This window comes from Peromyscus leucopus, chromosome 5 (assembly GCF_004664715.2).
Source record: "Peromyscus leucopus breed LL Stock chromosome 5, UCI_PerLeu_2.1, whole genome shotgun sequence".
Classification (NCBI taxonomy): Eukaryota; Metazoa; Chordata; class Mammalia; order Rodentia; family Cricetidae; genus Peromyscus; species Peromyscus leucopus.
The window spans coordinates 40,535,780-40,543,151 of NC_051067.1; the positions used below are offsets into that span (position 1 = coordinate 40,535,780).

The 7,372-nt window shown below is 41.7% G+C and overlaps 3 non-coding genes across 3 annotated transcripts; all 3 read left to right on the forward strand.

Moving 5' to 3' along the window:
- Window positions 1-2,702: 2,702 nt before the first annotated feature.
- Trnas-cga lies at window positions 2,703-2,784 on the forward strand. The gene has a single exon. It is a non-coding gene; the product is annotated as a tRNA-Ser (tRNA).
- A 1,016-nt stretch (window positions 2,785-3,800) lies between these two features.
- Window positions 3,801-3,873, forward strand: Trnar-acg. The gene has a single exon. It is a non-coding gene; the product is annotated as a tRNA-Arg (tRNA).
- A 3,215-nt stretch (window positions 3,874-7,088) lies between these two features.
- Trnav-aac lies at window positions 7,089-7,161 on the forward strand. The gene has a single exon. It is a non-coding gene; the product is annotated as a tRNA-Val (tRNA).
- The last annotated feature ends 211 nt before the right edge of the window (window positions 7,162-7,372 follow it).

Here is a 7,372-nt window from a genome sequence, read left to right on the forward strand (position 1 = left end):
ACACTAACTCTCCAGAGAAGTTGTGGCTACTCAGACACTCTATAAGGAAGAAAGATTATCGTTAATTGATAAGATAAGGTCCATGGAATCATATGTTTCAGAAGAACATAAAAACTTCCATGATTCCATGAGAAATCTGGAATCCCTTACAAGAAAGGAGGTTTACTCCCTAGAACAGAGCCTAGGTGCTCGTTTGCAAGCCCTGGAGGAAACTCTCAATAAACATGACAAGGGACCTAATAAGCAGAAGGGCAAGACCATGGTTGTAACATCTCCAAATGGCTCTCATAGGATGGCTTATCCTGTTATCACCCATGAGAAGCCAACAGATGACACACACCCCGAGCCACTTATGACATGTACATTACAACCAATTTCAACAAGGGACTTTAAAAATATAAAGAAAACAGTAGTTGTGGATGGGATACACTCCACATATGTAAGACAGATGTTAAAGTCATTCACTGGAGACGAGGCCTCCTCACACTGCAGCCCAGGCTGGTCTACAGTTTGTGCCAACCCTCTTCCCTTCCCTCAGCCTCCTGGCTACTGAGATTGCAGGTCACCATGCCAGGTTAAATTTGACCATGTATACTGATGGAAATTTGACAAACGTGAAAGAGAATGAATTTTAAGGGTGTGGCATCAAGGGAGAAGGGTTGTAAACATTGCATCAGATCAAGCTCATTCACTCGTTAGGCAGAGACTCCCAACCCAGTGCTTCAGATTAGGGGATGGGGACGGTTCTAAGTCAGAACAAATCAACAAAATGAAACTGAAATATCAGCTCTTCCTTGATACACTGCAGAGCAAAATGCTGCATGCTGGGGAGATTAAATGCTAAAATGAGATTTATATAAGATATAGGCCGTCCTTGAGAATTGTCGGCTTCACCAGAGGACCATTCACCATGGTTGTGAGAAACATTCTTGAATACAGCTCTGGTGCCCTCATGCTCTGTGGTGACATCATAGTGAACCCTACAAGCATTGAGACCAATAGAAGTCAGAGTGATAGGACCAGAAGTGGGCACCAGACCACTAAAGGCAAGCTGGACCTTGCTGTGGGCTGACTGTATCTTCCTGAAGATTCGTTCCTTTGAAGCCCAAATTCATTCCAGTGTGATAGCATTGAGGGATGGAAATTTTAGAGGATAATTGAAGTCACATGAGGTCGCAACGCGGGGCTGTAATCCAGTGCAACCTGTGTCCTTAGGAAAAGACATTGGAGATCTCCCTCCCTGTATGCACAGAGGAAAGATCTCTTAAGAACATGGAAAGAAGCAGGAAGAGATGCCTTACCAGAAACTGACCCTAGCAACTCTTCGATCTTGATCTTCTAGCCTCCCAAATTCTAGGAATACACATGTTTACTCTGTGCCTGTGGCCATGACAGAGGAGCAGCAGGTGGCAATTGACTTCAGGAGATTGGCCCATCAGCATGCAAGGCCCTGATGGGTGAATCTCAGATAGGCAAGGTCCTGAGGGCTTCGGCTCCAGAATGTCTTTACAGGCTTGCTTACTGCCATTTAGCTCTGGTATCTGGCATGGTGTGAATGGGTGTAGGGGATGAATCCCACTGCCTTTAATGTAGTGTGATTATCATGGAAATATCTCGTTCTGCTGGACATTTTTATCTGTGGGTTATTATAAAGATGATTTCCTCTTAAGCTGTACTGTTTAAAGTGTTGCCCCACCCCTGATAAAGCAGAGGCTGCAGAGGATAGACAATAAGATCAAAAAAGTGTCACACAGCTAGGACCTATGAGTTTCTCTTGAGAAGATGTATAGACTGTGGCTTAGGTTAATGATTATGAAAAACAGTTGAGTCCCAGGAGTTAGCTCAAGTTCTTTCTGAGTTGGGAAATGTGTTCACGGGTTTGGGTGTGCATCATACCCAAAACAAAGTTTTTTTGTTTTTTTTTTTTTTGTTTGTTTTGTTTTGTTTTTTGTTTTGTTTTTTTCATGTAACTAGAAAACAAAGAACTGGATGGTAAGTTAAGACAATAGGATAGGACTTTAGAATATGAAAAGTGAAACTAGTAACCTGTTTTTCTGGCAATTATAAAAACTACTGCCTATGTAAATGGTTATGACTGAAAGGCTCCTGATCTGTGAGAAGTCTAAAAGGTAACTGTTTAACTGTATGTGGGTTCTTGGAGATAATTCGTTTTTCACCCATAATACATAAAATGTTTAAACATGTAAGGGATATGGAAAACATGTTGGTTTTTTACTTGTATTTATTGTAATCATTCACCTAAAAAATAGAATGTAACCACAGCGTATATACAACTAACTCAAACTTTATTCCCTACAACATCTATGAAGAAAAAATCGATAATCTGTGAAAACTGGGAGTGGGGAAGGAGAAGGGTGAGACTCTGGTATGCTAGAATATTGCTCTCCTTTAAAACCTGTAATTTAGGACCTAAAAGCCTGTAGGGATCGGGTCAAATTGAGTACGGCTGGGGGAAGAGATCTGATTAGGGTTTGACCAAGTGATTGCCTTCTGAGTATTGCTGAAAGGAAACTGCCCCCAAAACGGGAGTGTGTGGCTTTGATAGAATTACAGTGCTCAATGCCCTCAGAGTATGTGTTTTACCTTCAGAATCTTTTTTTTTTTTTTTTTTTTTTTTTTTTTTTTTTTTTTTTAATTTGTGTAGTATGTAAGTGAAATTATCAGAGGGTTATGACTATTGAGCTGTGATGGCCGAGTGGTTAAGGCGTTGGACTCGAAATCCAATGGGTTCTTCCCGCGCAGGTTCAAATCCTGCTCACAGCAAATGTGGGCTTTACCGTGTAGCTTTTCATCCAACCCAGTTTAACCAGTTTACCGCGGTGACAAACTCTAACTGTAGCCTTAAAGGCAGGGGGTTTTCTTGTTGCTTTTAAATTGGAATACAACTTCCTGCCGGGAGCGCTGTCCAGGAGGCAGGCAGAAGGAAAAGGATCTTTAGTTCCAGGCCAGCTCTGGCCTACAGAGTTCCAAGAGCAAGAAAAGAAAAAACAAAAGAAATGCTAATGGTTACTTTAACAGTTCTGTTGGGAACCTAAATGGCCTAGAATTAAGGAACACATTTCATCTGCCAGGCACGTGCAAATGAGTTAAAGGGACGACGCACTAAGAGGCTTGAACGCTACACAGTGCATCCACCCCTTCTTACAAGTGCAGTGATAAGTGTTTTCGCTCACATTGAATACTTACATAATATTCAGCCAAACTCTCTTTTATATTTTCAAGATAACTCTTTAGGTAAATCCGAAATGCTGGAATTTAAAGGTCTGTGTCACCACGTTTGGCTCAGCTTAATTTTCAATTGAACTCTGAGCTTCTAAATTGCTGAGTGAATTGAGATTGTAAAATTTAAGATACTTAATTTTGTGATGCACACCTGTAATCCCAGAACTCCAGGAGGCTGAGACAGGAGAATTGACAGTTTGAGGCCAGAATGATACTATTTCAAAACATCTGAAAGCAAGAAGAGAAGAGGAGGAAGGGGAGGAAAGAGTGGGTTTCCTTTCACTTTTTCCTTCAATCAAACAGGCTGGAGGGGAGGGATTGTTTAATATCAGGGGAACCAATTGACTAAGTTAATGGAACCCAAGAGGCGCGCAAGAATGGAAAAACGAACCGGAATAACGCAAGTGGTGTCCAGGGCAGGAAATTCCTTTAAAAATGTAAAGCATTTTAAGGGTTGTAAATTATGTAAATCAAACATTTGTTGAATTTATGACACTGGGTATCATTAATTTAATGCTTCAGCTAATAATAAATAGTGGAAGCCCCAAGGTCATGGCGGGCCAGTGGCGCAATGGATAACGCGTCTGACTACGGATCAGAAGATTCTAGGTTCGACTCCTGGCTGGCTCGTCTAGTCCTTTTTAACTCAAACCAGAAGTTCTTGTTTTAATTCAAACGAGAAATTCCTGTTCAAATCCATAACAGAAACAGATTAAACCTTGTAACGCCCTGATCTGGCTTTTACTAGACTTTTGTCTTGCCCTACACTACCCGACAATATGATATTTATAAAAAACAGAAAGGACCGTAGTTCTGAAACATCACCAAATGGGTGAAACAGGAAAGCACCGTGTTGAGAAAAAGAAGCCAGCACAGAAGTCACATACTACATGTTGCTATTGAAATGAAATGTCCAAACCGCCAAATCTAGAGTTAAGACGTGTCACACCGGTTGCCAGGGGCTGGAGAACAAAAAAAAATTGAAGTCAGGTAGCAATGACTGTTACAATTCAGTAAACAAATTATCACTGAATTGAACACTTTAAAAGGTTGAGCTTTATTGCGCATGAATTACATCTTAATTTTTGAAAAGCACAGTAGCAGGGGAAAAAAACTAAAAATTGACCAGTATTTTATTGGTTCATCACACCACCCCACCACCCCCGGCCCTGCCCTGGGCGGCCTCCGTCGCTGGCTAAACTTCTTAGGTCCCTGAGCACCTCAAAGATGCAACAGAAGGGACAGATACGGAATCAAGAACGCGGTCTGAGAAACTGTTCATATTTGAAAGCGATCCCAGACAAAATTAAGAGCCAGGGGGTGTAGGAAGACTCAGAAGTGCAGCTTTAGGGCAGTGTCTGGGCCGGGGGGGGGGGGGTCCTGCCTTCTAAAGTTTTCCTGGACGTGAGGCTTGGAACATGGAACAGGGAGAGGGTGCTTGCAAAGGACCTCCAGGCGAAACCCAGAAAGAACACAGACGACTTAAATTTAAATTGAGGTATGCACCGTATTCTCCTTCCGAAAGCTTATCCATATCGCATAGTTTGAGTTTCAGCCTGGGCTGGGATTAAAAGAATGAAGTTACATGACCCCCAGACTGTGCTCAATCCATGCTCGATTACGATGGACGACTTGAGACGGGAGAAGGCTTGGGGCGCCTCTGATTTTCTCGTGTTGGAGAACCGCCGCTGACCCACAGATTCCACAGCGAGGGTACTTTGTGTGTAGCCTCGCTACGTGTAGTCACTCTGGTTTCCTTCAAGACACTTTGGATATTTCATGGTGATTCTCTCCTCGCCTCCCCCTGTGTGTCCATTTTCTTCAGGCTAAACTGCCTGTAAATCCAGCAAAATTACCAGACTGACTGACCATGAAGCCGGTCACATAGTTTTCACTATCCAGCGCAGGGCTGTGTTGAAACCTGGAGCGTGCCCCTCCTGGGTTAAAGAGTGCAGATAACTGAGAGATGCATAATTTTCACTTCTTGAACCATATATGAGCTGAGGTCTCCTGATAATCAAAATAGTCTGAAATCCAAGGAAAAGCATCCAGGCAGAAATGGGATCCGAGCTTTCATTCACACTCATAAAATAAAGACGAGCTCCCCAGGCGAAAGGGGGGACATTTCCCAAGGAGATACAACTGTTTTATAATGAATTGCTGGATCTAAGTGAGGAGAAGAAAGAAATTATAGAGTTCACAGTATTACCTACTCAGAGAAGTTTTCACATTCTTGCTGAAAATAGAAGAAAAACCTCTGACATGGATTAGCACGACTCTCAAAAATCATGATGAACTGCACTCACATATACACATATAACTAAAAATAAAGTTTTTAGAATTTAAACACCCATACATAGCAAAATTAATAAAATATATAGATACATACATGTGCATGAACAATTTTGGAATTAGAAACTTGAATGTGTGAATAATAAGAGGCATGAAGCTGTAACAGCTCTCATATCTGCTGGTGAGTGCTACACTGATACAATCACTCAGGAAAGCACTCCAAAACTTTATAATCAAGTTTACAATACCCATACCCGGTGGTGGTGCCCACCTGCAATCCAAGCAATGAAATGGCTACATGATACCCTGTCTCAAAAAGAAAGCTCCTTCTGTCCAGTTATCTAGAGAGTCTTCTCATAGTTTGGAATGACTTTCACACACAATATTCAAAGATACAGTGTCACCTGTAGGTGGATATTAATAGCAGTATTACTATTGATTTTTCAAAGTTTGGATTCAGCCTTAGTGCCATGGCTGGATAGTAAATAGCTAAAGAGTGAGAAATATTATGCAGCTGTGAAAAGTAATAGAGTACATGTAACAGCACATGTAAACCTTAGAAAGTTCAAAAACAACTTCACATGGTAAGATGTCACCTTATTACCATTCTCTGTGCTCCATGTAGATGATTTTTACTGCTTTTACCGTCTCATCTTTTGGTCTTTGTGTGTTTATGCTTTTCAACACTTGTGTTCTACGGACTGCAATGTGATGCAGACAAAACAAAGGCTCTGCTCAGTTTGCCATCATTATAGTTAGGTTTAGCTCTGCTTTGCTGTGTGATTGTTCATCACCGGGGAACAAATAGGTGACAAAATTGTGTGTGTGTGTGTGTGTGTGTGTGTGTGTGTGTGTGTGTGTGTGTACATTTATTATCAGAGCACAGATATTTGTTCACTGGTAATTGCTTATACTGAATAAAGTTTTCCTGTCCTGACTTGAAGCTACTCAGACACACCCGAGTCATTTATCTTACATCCTCTTGCGAACAATAAATAACTTGGTCTTTCCTGTCGATCCTCAAGGAAGTGTCTCACTGAGCAATTTCTGTAAGTGTTAGGATGAAAATTCAGCATGGCGTTTTAGCCTAAGGGTAGGAAGATAAGAGAGGCTCACTCAAACCGAGAAAGGAGCATGCAAAACATAAGGAAATTCCTTTAAATAAAATTTCCCAGGAGTCGACCTGAGGTTTCTCTGCCCGGAGCTTGCGTAGAAAGAATTGCAGTTGTACAGGGCCCTTACCTGTTTCGCGGTTAGTCTTTGGGCTTCACCACAAATTTAAGAATCAAAAGAATGAAGACCGTAGGATCTTTGTTGCTTGGTTGGTTATTTGGGGTTTGTTTGTTTTTTGTTATTGGTTTTTTGAGACGTCGTTTCTCTGTATCCCTGGCTGTCCTGGATGGAACTCACTGTGTAGACCAGGCTGGCCTCCAACTCAGAGATCCATTTACCTCTGTCTACCAAATTCCGGGATTAAAGGTGTGTGCCACCATGGCCCAGAGAGTAGGATCCATTTTTATCTAGTGGGGAAAAGCAAACAGGTGCAGCAAGGTGTTTCCGTAGTGTAGTGGTTATCACATTCGCCTAACACGCGAAAGGTCCCCGGTTCGAAACCGGGCGGAAACAGGCTTTTGCCCAGCGCAGCCGCATTTTTAACTACTGGCCAGAAAAATAGGTCGTTCACAGAAATGGAAGCAGAGATGTAACAGTGCAGACTCAAGCGAATTGTTTCGGACTTTCTTCTTCAGTGTCATTTCTGCTTTGATTTTTTTGTTGTTGTTTTGGTTTGTTTGGTTTTTTTTATTTTTAGTGATACTGTTTTTGAGACAGTCTCTGT